This window comes from Drosophila miranda, assembly GCF_003369915.1.
Source record: "Drosophila miranda strain MSH22 chromosome Y unlocalized genomic scaffold, D.miranda_PacBio2.1 Contig_Y1_pilon, whole genome shotgun sequence".
NCBI classification, from domain to species: Eukaryota; Metazoa; Arthropoda; class Insecta; order Diptera; family Drosophilidae; genus Drosophila; species Drosophila miranda.
Genome location: NW_022881603.1, coordinates 3,544,449 through 3,557,799, shown reverse-complemented (window position 1 = coordinate 3,557,799; position 13,351 = coordinate 3,544,449). Strand labels below are relative to the sequence as shown.

At 41.5% G+C, this 13,351-nt stretch overlaps 1 pseudogene; it reads left to right on the top strand.

Annotated features, from left to right (window-relative positions):
* Positions 1 to 1,719: 1,719 nt before the first annotated feature.
* On the top strand, positions 1,720 to 2,749 carry LOC117190927 (annotated as a pseudogene).
* The last annotated feature ends 10,602 nt before the right edge of the window (positions 2,750 to 13,351 follow it).

Genomic DNA, 13,351 nt, shown 5'->3' with positions numbered 1-13,351 from the left:
TTAAAATCACTTCAAAATTAGTGATTGGCCACTCAATTTTTATCGGTTGTGGCCACACCTTATTTGAAAAATATGTCAAAATAATGTAGCACTGCTTTCTTCTAAAACCACTGCACATATATTATTAGTTCTTAGGCCCACTTTAATTGCTTCGCAGCTGACTATGTGGAACCCGTTGAGCTTTCATACTCAATTGCTACCAGCGGGAATCAAATGGACGAGGACGACCCGACTGTTGGCCACGTCAAAGAAGCTCGGATAAAGTCACAGGATCACTACTTCTTTGATTTATCTGGGCCCTTGTCAATCTAAAGTAGTCCAATGCAGAGCACCATTCTCACTTCTGAAAACGAGCTGACTGATTTGAAAAATAAGGCGAAAAAACAGCCAAGGCCTTGATGCTTGCGCTCCACATAATTTATTATACCCGATACTTAAAATGAGTATTGAGGTATACAAGATTTGTGGTAAAAGTGGATGTGTTTAACGTCCAGAAGGAATCGTTTCCGACCCCATAAAGTATATATATTCTTTATCAGCATCAATAGCCGAGTCGATTGAGCCCTGTCTGTCTGTCCGTCCGTCTGTCCGTCTGTCCGTGCCTATCCGCACCTAATGCTCAAAGATTATAAGAGCTAGAGCAACGACATTTTATATCCGGACTTCTGTGATATGTCACTGTTACGAGAATATTTCAAAACGTTGCCCCGCCCACTTCCGCCTCCACAAAGGGCGAAAATCTGTGGCATCCACAATTTCAAAGATACAAGAAAACTGAAAACGTAGAATCGTAGAGGATGACTATATGTTCTAGATTGTAAAATCTGAACCACATCGTATCAAGAAAACAATTTCGTTCTTTCTCGCTCTGTCTCTTTCTAACATACAGGTTTCATGGTCGGTTTTTCCAATTGCAAAATGTAAGTTCAAGGATCTCAGAACCTATAAGAGCTAGCGCAACCAAATTTGGTATCCACACTTCTATGATATCGGACCTTGGCCATTTCGTGTCAAAATTTCGGCACAACCCCCTTCCGCCCCCGCAAAGGACAAAAATCTGGGGCAGCCACAAATCTCAGAAACTATTAAGGCTAGAGTAACCAAATATGGTATCGGCACTCCTGTTAGATCTTACTATAAAACGTATATCTCAAAATTTCGCCCCACCGCCTTCCGCCTCCACAAAGAACGAAAATCTGTTGCATCCACAATATTGCAGATTCGAGAAAACTAAAAACGCACAATCATAGAGAATGACCATATCTATCCGTTTGTTGAATCTGGATCAGATCGGATCATTTTTGTAGCCAAAAGGAACAAATCAATTCCCCCTCGTTTTTTTTCCGCTCATACAAGTTTGTACAATTTACACAAAAAATAAAAACCATTTCCTTCCTAAAACATGAGCTGAAAAACGCAAGTGCTTTCGATTCAACTTGAAAGGTCCACCCCAAACGCAATGTTTCGGTTACAGTCACACCGATATAGAGGCATGTTTTGATGGTGCTACTCGAGTGATTCTCTAATTTGTTTGTTAACTGAGAGGATTTCCCACCCGTATTCAGATTGGACTCTTTCGCTGTTGCTCTGCGCTCTCAGGTCGGCACTATCTTGCACAGCTGGGGAAGGCAACCGCCTTATCAGTTGGAGTGGCCTAGGAAAGGCAGATAACTCTAAGCTTCAATGGACTACTGGCTGGCGTTGGCTGGTTGCTTCCAGATAGTGCACTTTGCCGAAACAGACGTAAGGTTTTATTTGCCCCAAAATGAGCTGCGGCACGAAGACCTTGAAGATATCCTCCTTCGTGTTGGACTTTCTTTGCTGTGTGAGTGTGTTATCGCCAAATCCCCAACTGATAGTCATCACTTACTCATTCTGTCTCCACCTAACAGGTGCTGGCGGCCCTGACCATAGTAGCATGCTCCTACGCCTTGATTGCCTTCAGCCATAGTATGGTGTGCCCTGCATAGTGGGGATTGTCCTGGGGGCCCTCCTCTTTGGCAGCACCATCTTCGGCTGCATTGCCGCTCTGAGGGAGAGCATTCGTCTGACCTGGATTGTAAGTGATGATCGCATTTTTTTGAGCAATTACGAGTACGATTTGTACAACCTTTCGTGTATTCCTGAAAGTACGCTGCGATTCTGATGGCTCTGGTATTCGGGCAGATAACCGTGATATTCGCCCAGCCCATCAACTTCGAGCTGCTGGCCAATGAGACCATCTACAGTGCCTGGCAGGGCCAGCTGTATCACCAAGGCAGCATGTCCTATTATGAAATTAAGGTACGCTCGAATATCGATCGGGTCCAGTTTTAATCAGATTCCATTCCTTTTCAGTATCATTGCTGCGGAATGACTGGGCCCTCGAACTATCCGGACAGCGGCCTACGCATTCCGCAGAGCTGCCACTTCAACCAGAACTCAACAGTAACCACAGATCTTTACACAGTGGGCTGTGACCGACAACTGGGTGCAGCATTTATTAAGGGCACTCGTTGGGAACGCATCAGCGACTGGTCAGTTGTGGGTGTGGAAGTAAGTGTTCATAGTTCATAAATTAAATCAATATCTGAACTACTTCTCAATCCGATTTTCAGATGCTTACCGTAATATTTGCTGGTATTTTGGCCATAACCTTACAGAATGCAGAGCGCCGACGCCCGTATCGTTAGAAGCTCGTCTTGAATACATCTGTAAACAGTATTAGAAGCTGTACAAATATGTTGACCCAATATGTTTAGTACAAACAAAATTTACAAAACTCGAACTAAGAACTTTGTATTTCAATTAAAAATGTTTAATGCAGTTTGAGTATCAATAACTGCGCGCCACAACGAGCCAGGGCCGCATTTGAACTATTAGAACAACATCAACTGACCAGGGCGAGCTAGAGGAACCAGTCGAACTAACAATCCAAATAATCGTTGAAAACAAAAGCCGTTACGTATCTTTTTCCTAATCGGATTGAATAAAAATCTACCGTCTCCAGATGTTATAGAAAAATTCCAACGAATCGACACGGAAAATTGGTTACGGTGTAAATCACAAGGAGTAATTTATCATGGCCGCTGCCGCCGAGGCAGGGAAGAAGAATAAATCAAGACTGTCGAACAGCTTCTATGCAGCCTCGTATAATCCAAATACGGCAGATGTGCGGATGTTGCAACAACTCCAGCCGCTGGCGAGCAGCAGCCTGTCAATAAAACAAACGAGGGGGAACGTTGTGAGTTGCTGCGGACACCGCAACTCTACGGTTATACCCGATACTAAGTCAGTATGGCTCTCTTCCGGCAGACGCCGCTAATATTAAACGACACGACAAAGAGTGCGTGCGAGAGAGACAGAAAATCAGTCTGAGCGTGACGTCGGGCGCTGCGTAGCCACTGCAAATTGATTTGTTCCTTTTGGCTATAAAAATTATCTGATCTGATCCAGAGTCAGCAATCTAATAGATATGGTCATTATCTATGATTCTGCGTTTTTAGTTTTCTCGAATCTGCAATATTGTGGATGCAACAGATTTTTGTTCTTTGTGGGGGCGGCAAGGGGTGCGGCGAAATTTTTAGATATACGTTTTATAGTGAGATCTAACAGGAGTGCGGATACCAAATTTGGTTACTCTAGCGTTAATAGTCTCTGAGATTTGTGGATACCCCCAGATTTTCGTTCTTTGCGGGGGCGGAAGGGGGTGTGGCGAAGTTTTGAAACAAACTCGTCAAGGTCCGATATCTCAGGAGTGTGGGTACCAAATTTGGTTGCTCCAGCTTTTATAGTCTCTGAGATCTAGGCGCTAATGTTTTACGCTAAGCAAAGCCGTCTATGCTACGTGTGTGTTAGACAGAGACAGGGCGAGAAAAAATGAAATTGTTTTTTTGATGCTGGCTATAATAATGATACGATCCAATTCAGATTCTGCAGTCTAAAAGATATGAGGTCTTGAGGGTCACGACGTCAAACCCAAATGTGTCCACATGTGGTCCGATTCCAAGACTGTCTTAGCATGGATTAAATCAGATCACAGAAAATATAAGCCATATGTAGGACTCAGAATTGACGAGCTACTTGAAGCCACAAGGTTGGAAGATTGGCATTGGGTGCCTACTAAGGATATCCCGGCAGACTTTGGCACCAAACTCAGATCTGGAACTCGAGAAACCTCCTGGTTGAGAGATCCTCAATTCCTTCAAGAGGACGCAAGCCAATGGAATCTAGGAACTTCAGACGTTGGTGACACGGAACTGGAAGTAAGAAGCAAGTTTACGTTATCAATAAATGAGATGTTTTCAGATGAATCTGTCAATATCGTATTCAGGGAGTTGCTGGAAGGGTTATCTTCATTTACATGGCAGATGCGAGTTGTCGCTTGGGTCTACAGGATGTGTGATCGTAAGATCAAACGAAAAGTCTACCTTAATGTAGCTGAAATTAAAGATGCTGTACTCATAGTGTTCCGCAATGTACAGGATGTTTCTATTGACTGGACAGGTTAGAGACTGGTTGTCAACGAGTTGACAACCAAGCAGATCGAATGGCTGCTTAACTGCCCGCTAAACCCCAATGCAGGTGGGTGCTGGGAATGATTGGTACGAAGACAAAAAACTGAAAGAAGACATACTGTATAACCTAATGTGTACCGCTGAAAACATAGTAAATACCAGACCGCTTACACACATTGCTCTGGATAACCCCACAGACGATCCGTTAACCCCTAATCACTTTCGTTTAGGTTCTCCCAATTCCAGCCAGACACCACATCCACAAGAGGAGAAGTACCAGCCAACTCGAAAGGAATGGCGCATCGCTCAGCAGAACTCACACTCATTTTGGAACAAGTGGCTCCATGAGTACCTACCAGACCTATGCAGACGGACAAAGTGGCAGCACCCAGAGCCACCAATCGCTTAAATGGACATTGCTCTTATCTGTAATAAGAATCTTCATCGATCTCAATGGAAAAAGGGAGTTATTCTAGCAGTCACGCCTGGACGCGACGGACAGGTTCGCTCAGCCACTGTAAATGAAAATGAAGAAAAATGGTCACACTATGAAAAGACAAGAAGAAAAATGGTCACAATATGAAAAGACAAGAAGGTCACATTAGTTTGAGCAGTCGATAAAAGAGCGTGGAGCACTTCCTTTTCATCCGCGAGCGAGACCGATCGTGTTTTTTCTTAACAGTCTGAAAAGTGACTTTTTCCATGCAACAAAGGCTTAATTAAAAGTGATTGTAAAAATTGGATCATTTTTTATTTCATACAAATCTTCATCAATATATAAATTTTTCCTCTTTTCATTTCCCAAAGGAGAGGTATGTATGTAAGTCTTTGGCAATCTGGTTAAACCAGCAAGTATGGCGGAAGCCGGTCACTCGGTGTCTGCCAAATTGAAACCCCCTGATCAGGTGGCAAAAAGCAGCAAAATTCAAAACCAAAAAACAATAGCAAAAAACTTCAGTGCTTTGTGTTCAAGTGTGAAAGAGGACATATTCGACAGCTTGACGAACGAAAAGTACCCAGCAAAAAAGATGCGCAGGGAACAAAAAAGCGACAACACGACGATGACAGTAACAAAATGGTGGAGGCTTCTGACGGTGTGACCGTTCACAATTCTCACACAAATGCCATAAATGGTTTTACTGGAAATACTGAAATGACTAAAACACTGAATAAAAATACTAATCCGATTATAAACCCATCAAATGTAGGTATCGAAAGAGAAACAGTGCTGTATAGTGAGTGCCACATCGGTGATGCGGCTGTACTAGTATCGACTAAGAACAGTACCATCTTCGAAAACAAAAACACCAAAAATGGCTTATTCTTTTTTGAAAAAATAAGACACCTTAAAATCAAAGGAATTAAAGAAATCGTAGCTATTGCGCCTACACTATACAAGATTTATTTTAAGGTTTTCAGCGAAGCAAATGATTTAGTTTTAAATGAGGAGTTACAAAAAATGAATTTAGTGGTATTTATACCAAAAGACTATGTGGAATCCTATGGAGTCATTAAAGGGGTGCCCCTCGGTTTTTCTGAGAATGAAATTATGGATAATATTACTTCTAACATAAAAATTAAGTCAATTGAAAGATTAGCAAGAATGCAGAAAATTACAACCGATGACAACAACGAAACATTCAAGCTCATACCATTAGAAACAGTCAAAATTGGTTTTGAGGGTTCAGACATCCCAGAAAAGGTATCTCTTTTTGGGATATGTGGGATGAAAGTAAGCATATATGTTCCCAGAGTAAGGCAATGTTATAATTGTGGCAGACTTGGTCACAATTCGACCAGATGCAAATCAGCTAGGAGGTGCTATAAATGCGGAGTCGATGAGTGCAATGGGTCGTGCACTGGTCTCAAGTGTATCCTTTGCAATGGGAAAAATCACTCAGCTAGGGACAGACTGATGTGCCCAGTATGGGAAAAGGAGATGGACATAAACAAAATAATGACAATCAAAAAAATCGCGCGTAAGGAAGTGCTTAGCACTTACTCAATAGATCAAAACTTTTCGCTGTTAGATAATTATGAAAAAAACTATTCAAAACTAGACATAAATGAGGAAAATGTTCAAAACAAAAACGTTAAAGCAAATGAAGTTTTAAAAACACACAGTCTTGCGAGCAGGTTAGTGCAGAGACCTTTGGTTCCTGCACAAAAACCCCACTATGACTTAGAATCATATACCAGCGATTCTAGTAATCACGTACCATTTTTTGAAACCAAAAACTAAAAGAAAACAAATTTACCATTCAACAGATGGTTGACATGTTGTCTAGTTTAGTCGACTCAAATGATGTGTCACATCCATCAAAAAAAGTGACTAGTACAAATGATTACAATATGGAACATAATGCAGACAGAAAAATGAACAAACAGACAGAAACGAACCTTTTTAAAACATCTAAATAAATATGAAATTTTTACAACATAACATTCAATCTATTAAAGCCAATAAAAAGGACCTAGTATTCTACTTAAACAATGAAAACTTCGACTTTGCCATTCTGGCTGAAGTTCTCTCTCACGATCTCCGTTTTAGGAAACTAGCCAGTATGTTAGAAAAACATAGAGAGGACGATTATGGAGGAGTGGCGATTGCCTACAAAAAAGACTTAAGAGTTAAAAGACTGATATATGAGACAGAGCAAGATATAATTATAGCAAGGACCATCAACAACAAAGATAAATTTTTTATCACCTCAGTATATTTTGAACCTTTGTTGTCTCTTGCATCCTTCAAGCAAGCGATTAACAATCTCCTTGAATATTTAGATGCATTCGGAAAAGTCATAATTGCAGGAGATTTTAACGCAAGACATACCTTTTCTGGAGACAGAACCAACAGTGGAAAGGGAACTTTTCTCATGCAAGCTATGTCAAATGCTGGCTATAGTCTCGCAAATGACCACAGTCTCACATTCAGAAGACACATCGATTCAACATCAGGGTCTGTACTCGATTTAACTTTCACAAAGGGTATTCATATGGAGAATTGGAAATGTGAAAAGTTTTACGTAGGAGGCAGCCACCATCACCCAATAACCTTTGAAACAGCAGGATATCAACACAAACTCAAAACTTTCCTTGCCAAAAACAGGCTACTGAAAAAGCTAAGCCAGTTTGAGGCCGACAAAGATATGGATAATTTAGCGAAGAACATTCAACAGGAAATAAAAGCGGCTACTTATGAAATCAAAAACAAATGTCCAAAATTATGGTGGGACGAGAATTTAGCCAAATTATTCAGGGAGTTTGCAGAGTCGCAGAAGAAGGCAGCTTCAGAACCCTGCTTTCAAAATTATTGTTCTGCTGTTAACCTCAAGGTTAAATGGAAAAAATCTGTTAAAATTGCCAAAAGAACTACATAGCCAGGAAGTTAACAGAGTTAAATGTAAAATCGAACTCAAGAGAAGCCTGGAGATTCCTCAGAAATCTAAAAAACTGTCAAGAGGACACCCCAGAAATTTTCGACCCTGACAAAGCTGGGCAATACCTGGAATTCCTTAACGAACAAATAACCTCAGAAGCAAAGGATGTAGACGAAGAAATGTACTCAACCAAGAACAATGAAAATCCTTTCTTTTCCTTGGAAGAGCTAGAGGCTGTGTTAGTCAGAAACAGAAAAACGGCAGGAGGAATAGATCACATCACATACGAGATGCTGAGTGCTCTTAACACTAGTATAAAGACAGAACTTGTACATTTTTACAACCGTCGAGTGGCGATTTTCCAGTCGAATGGAGATCTATCAGAATTGTACCAATACCAAAAACAAACATGGATCTGACTGACTTAAAACATTTTCGACTCATATCCCTCATTTCGGTTCTAGCCAAGACAGTAAATGGCATGGTGAAAGCCAGGCTGGAAAAGCATATACAAGAAAACAAGATTATACCCTACAGATCTTATGCATACCAAAAAAACAAGTCTGCAGTGATGTGCATTAATGATGTCATCAGTGTGGTAGCGACAAAGAAAAAGAACAAGGAACACGTTACTCTTGTGGTTGTTGACCTCAACAATGCCTACAATTGTGTCAACCTGAAAATCCTAAAAAGACTAATGGAAAATGAGTGTTTTCCTAAAACATACATTAACTGGATCATCAGTTTTATGTCTATGAGACTACTGAAAATAGGGGAAGCTGTTCAGGTAGTTCAGGGAGGAATCCCACAGGGCTCTTGTCTGTCGCCCCTCCTTTTTAATGTATACACAAAAAGGCTACATCAGATCTGTGATAGAAATACTCATATGATGCAATTTGCAGATGACTTCGTTATAATCTCTCACAACAGAGAGTTTACTGTAGCGGTTGAAAACCTTAATGAAAAACTAAATGACTTTAACCTTCTATGTGGTGATCTAGGTTTTAGCTTCAATCCAAGCAAATCTGCAGCAATGAATGTAGGAAAAGGACAGGTCAGAGCGGTAAATATTTCTGTTGGAAATGTGCCTAAACCAAATCGAAAAGATATCCGTTTCTTAGGCAGACTGATTAGCGCAAACATGTCAAATGTCAGTCATGAAAAATGGTTAAAGAACAAACAAAACGAGGGGGAACGCTGTGAGTTGCTGCGGAGACCGCAACTCTACAGTTATACCCGATACTAAGTCAGTATGGCTCTCCTCCGGCAGACGACGCTAATATTAAACGACACGACAAGGAGTGCGTGCGAGAGAGACAGAAAATCAGTCTGAGCGTGACGTCGGGTGCTGCGTAGCCAGTGCAAATTGATTTGTTCCTTTTGGCTATAAAAATGATCTGATCTGATCCAGATTCAACAATCTGATATATATGATCATTAGCTATGATTCTGCGTTTTTAGTTTTCTCGTATCCTCAATATTGTGGATGCAACAGATTTTCGTCCTTTGCGAGGGCGGAAGGGGGTGGGGCGAAATTTTGAGATACCAAATTTGGTTACTCTAGCCTTATTAGTCTCTGAGATTTGTGAATATCCCCAGATTTTCATCCTTTGCGGGGGCGGAAGGGGGTGTGGCGAAATTTTGAAACAAACTCGTCTCGGTCCGATATATTAGGAGTGTGGATACCAAATTTGGTTGCTCTAGCTTTTAAAGTCTCTGAGATCTAGGCGCTAATGTTTTACTCTAAGCAAAGCCGGCTATGCTACGTGTGTGTTAGAGAGAGACAGGGCGAGAAAAAATGAAATTGTTTTCTTGATTCTGGCTATAATAATTATACGATCTGGTTCAGATTTTGCACTCTAGAAGATATAGTCATCTTCTACGATTCTGCGTTTTTAGTTTTCTCGTATCGTCGAAATTGTGGATGCCACAGATTTTCGCTCTTTGTGGGGGCGGAAGTGGGCGGGGCAAAGTTTTGAAATATTCTTGTGGCAGTGACATATCACAGAAGTCTGGATCCAAAACATCGTTGCTCTCGCTCTTATAGTCTTTGAGCACTAGGCGCTGAAGGGGACGGACAGACGGACGGACGGACAGACGGACAGACAGACATGGCTCAATCGACTCGGCTATTGATGCTGATCAAGAATATATATACTTTATGGGGTCGGAAACGATCCCTTTTGAACGTTACACACATCCACTTTTACCACAAATCTAATATACCCCAATACTCATTTTGAGTATCGGGTATAAAAAGGCAACAGACTCCTCCAGCTTGCGACTACTATCAAATCAGGTCTAAAACCTAAAACGAGGGGGAACGTTGTGAGTTGCTGCGTACACCGCAACTCTACGGTTATACCCGATACTAAGTCAGTATGGCTCTCCTCCGGCAGACGCCGCTAATATTAAACGACACGACAAAGAGTGCGTGCGAGAGAGACAGAAAATCAGTCTGAGCGTGACGTCGGGCGCTGCGTAGCCACTGCAAATTGATTTGTTCCTATTGGCTATAAAAATGATCTGATCTGATCCAGATTCAGCAATCTGATAGACATTGTCATTATCTATGATTCTGCGTTTTTAGTTTTCTCGAATGTGCAATATTGTGGATGCCACAGATTTTCGTCCTTTGTGTAGGCGGAAGGGAGTGGGGCGAAATTTTGAGATACACGTTTTATAGTTAGATCTAACAGGAGTGCGGATAACAAATTTGGTTACTCTAGCCTTAATAGTCTCTGAGATTTTTGAATATCCCCAGATTTTCGTCCTTTGCGGGGGCGGAAGGGGGTGTGGCGAAATTTTGAAACAAATTCGTCTCGGTCCGATATATTAGGAGTGTGGATACCAAATTTGGTTGCTCTAGCTTTTAAAGTCTCTGAGATCTAGGCGCTAATGTTTTACTCTAAGCAAAGCCGCCTATGCTACGTGTGTGTTAGAGAGAGACAGGGCGAGAAAAAATGAAATTGTTTTCTTGATGCTGGCTATAATAATAATACGATCCAATTCAGATTCCGCAGTCTTAAAGATATGGTCATTCTCTACAATTCTACGTTTTTGGTTTTCTCATATCTTTAAAATTGTGGATGCCACAGATTTTCGTCCTTTGTGGGGGCGGAAGTGGGCGGGGCAAAGTTTTGAAATATTTTTGTAGCAGTGACATATCACAGAAGTCTGGATCCAAAACTTCGTTGCTCTAGCTCGTATAGTCTTTGAGCACTAGGCGCTGAAGGGGACGGACAGACGGACAGACGGACGGACGGACAGACAGACAGGGCTCAAACGACTCGGCTATTGATGAGCACTAGGAGCTGAAGGGGACGGACGGACGGACAGACGGACGGACGGACAGACAGACATGGCTCAATCGACTCGGCTATTGATGCTGATCAAGAATATATATACTTTATGGGGTCGGAAACGATTCCTTTTGGACGGTACACACATCCACTTTTACCACAAATCTAATATACCCCAATACTCATTTTGAGTATCGGGTATAAAAAACAGATTATCCTCAGTAGGTGCCGAACTCGTAGGCCTTAAAAAGGCCTGCGAACAATATCTTAAATATAATTACAAAAAGGCTGTGATTTTAAGTGATGGATTAGGAGCTATTAATTTAATTAAAAACGAGGGGGAACGTTGTGAGTTGCTGCGGACACCGCAACACTACAGTTATACCCGATACTAAGTCAGTATGGCTCTCCTCCGGCAGACGCCGCTATTATTAAACGACACGACAAAGAGTGCGTGCGAGAGAGACAGAAAATCAGTCTGAGCGTGACGTCGGGCGCTGCGTAGCCACTGCAAATTGATTTGTTCCTATTGGCTATAAAAATGATCTGATCTGATCCAGATTCAGCAATCTGATAGATATGGTCATTATCTATGATTCTGCGTTTTTAGTTTTCTCGAATGTGCAATATTGTGGATGCAACAGATTTTCGTCTTTTGTGTGGGCGGAAGGGGGTAGGGTGAAATTTTGAGATACACGTTTTATAGTAAGATCTAACAGGAGTGTGGATACCAAATTTGGTTGCTCTAGCTTTTGTAGTCTCTGAGATCTAGGCGCTAATGTTTTACTCTAAGCAAAGCCGCCTATGCTACGTGTGTGTTAGAGAGAGACAGGGCGAGAAAAAATGAAATTGTTTTCTTGATGCTGGCTATAATAATAATACGATCCAATTCAGATTTCGCAGTCTTAAAGATATGGTCATTCTCTACAATTCGACGTTTTTGGTTTTCTCATATCTTTAAAATTGTGGATGCCACAGATTTTCGTCTTTTGTGGGGGCGGAAGTGGGCGGGGCGAAGTTTTGAAATATTTTTGTAGCAGTGACATATCACAGAAATCTGGGTCCAAAACATCGTTGCTCTAGCTCTTATAGTCTTTGAGCACTAGGCGCTGAAGGGGACGGACAGACGGACAGACAGACAGGGCTCAATCGACTCGGCTATTGATGCTGATCAAGAATATATATACTCTATGGGGTCGGAAACGATTCCTTCTGGACGTTACACACATCCACTTTTACCACAAATCTAATATACCCCAATACTCATTTTGAGTATCGGGTATAATAAGAATACAGACTCGTACCTAGTTAATGATATTCACAACATAATTAACCAATCAGACATTCAGAAACTTGACATTCTATGGGTCCCTGGTCACAAGGGTGTGGCCATCAACGAAAAGACTGACATAGCAGCAAAGGCTGCTACAAGTGAGGGGTTTAAAATAAATATAAAATACAGCTTCAAGGAGGCTCAAAGAGAAATTAGGAACTTTTTAGTATACAAATGGAATGAGGACTACAGGACGAAGTGTAGGACGAAGATCTGGTCCAGATTCAGCAATCTGATAGATATGGTCATTATCTATGATTCTGCGTTTTTAGTTTTCTCGAATGTGCAATATTGTGGATGCAACAGATTTTCGTCCCTTTGTGTGGGCGGAAGGGGGTGGGGCGAAATTCTAAGATATACGTTTTATAGTGAGATCTAACAGAAGTGCGGATACCAAATTTGGTTACTCTAGCCTTAATAGTCGCTGAGATTTGTGGATGCCCCAGATTTTCGTCCTTTGCGGGGGCGAAACGGTCAAGGTCCGATATCACAGGAGTGTGGATACCAAATTTGGTTGCTCTGGCTCTTATAGGTTCTGAGATCCTTGAACTCATATTTTGCAATTGGCAAAGCCGACCATTAAACCTGTGTGTTAGAGAGAGACAGAGCGAGAAAGAATGAAATTGTTTTCTTGATTCTGGCTATAATAATTATACGATCTGGTTGAGATTTTACATTCTAAAACATATAGTCATCCTCTACGATTCTGCGTTTTTGGTTTTATCGTATCTTTAAAAATGTGGATGCCACAGATTTTCGTCCTTTGTGGGGGCGGAAGTGGGCGGGGCGAAGTTTTGAAATATTTTTGTAGCAGTGACATATCACAGAAGTCTGGATCCA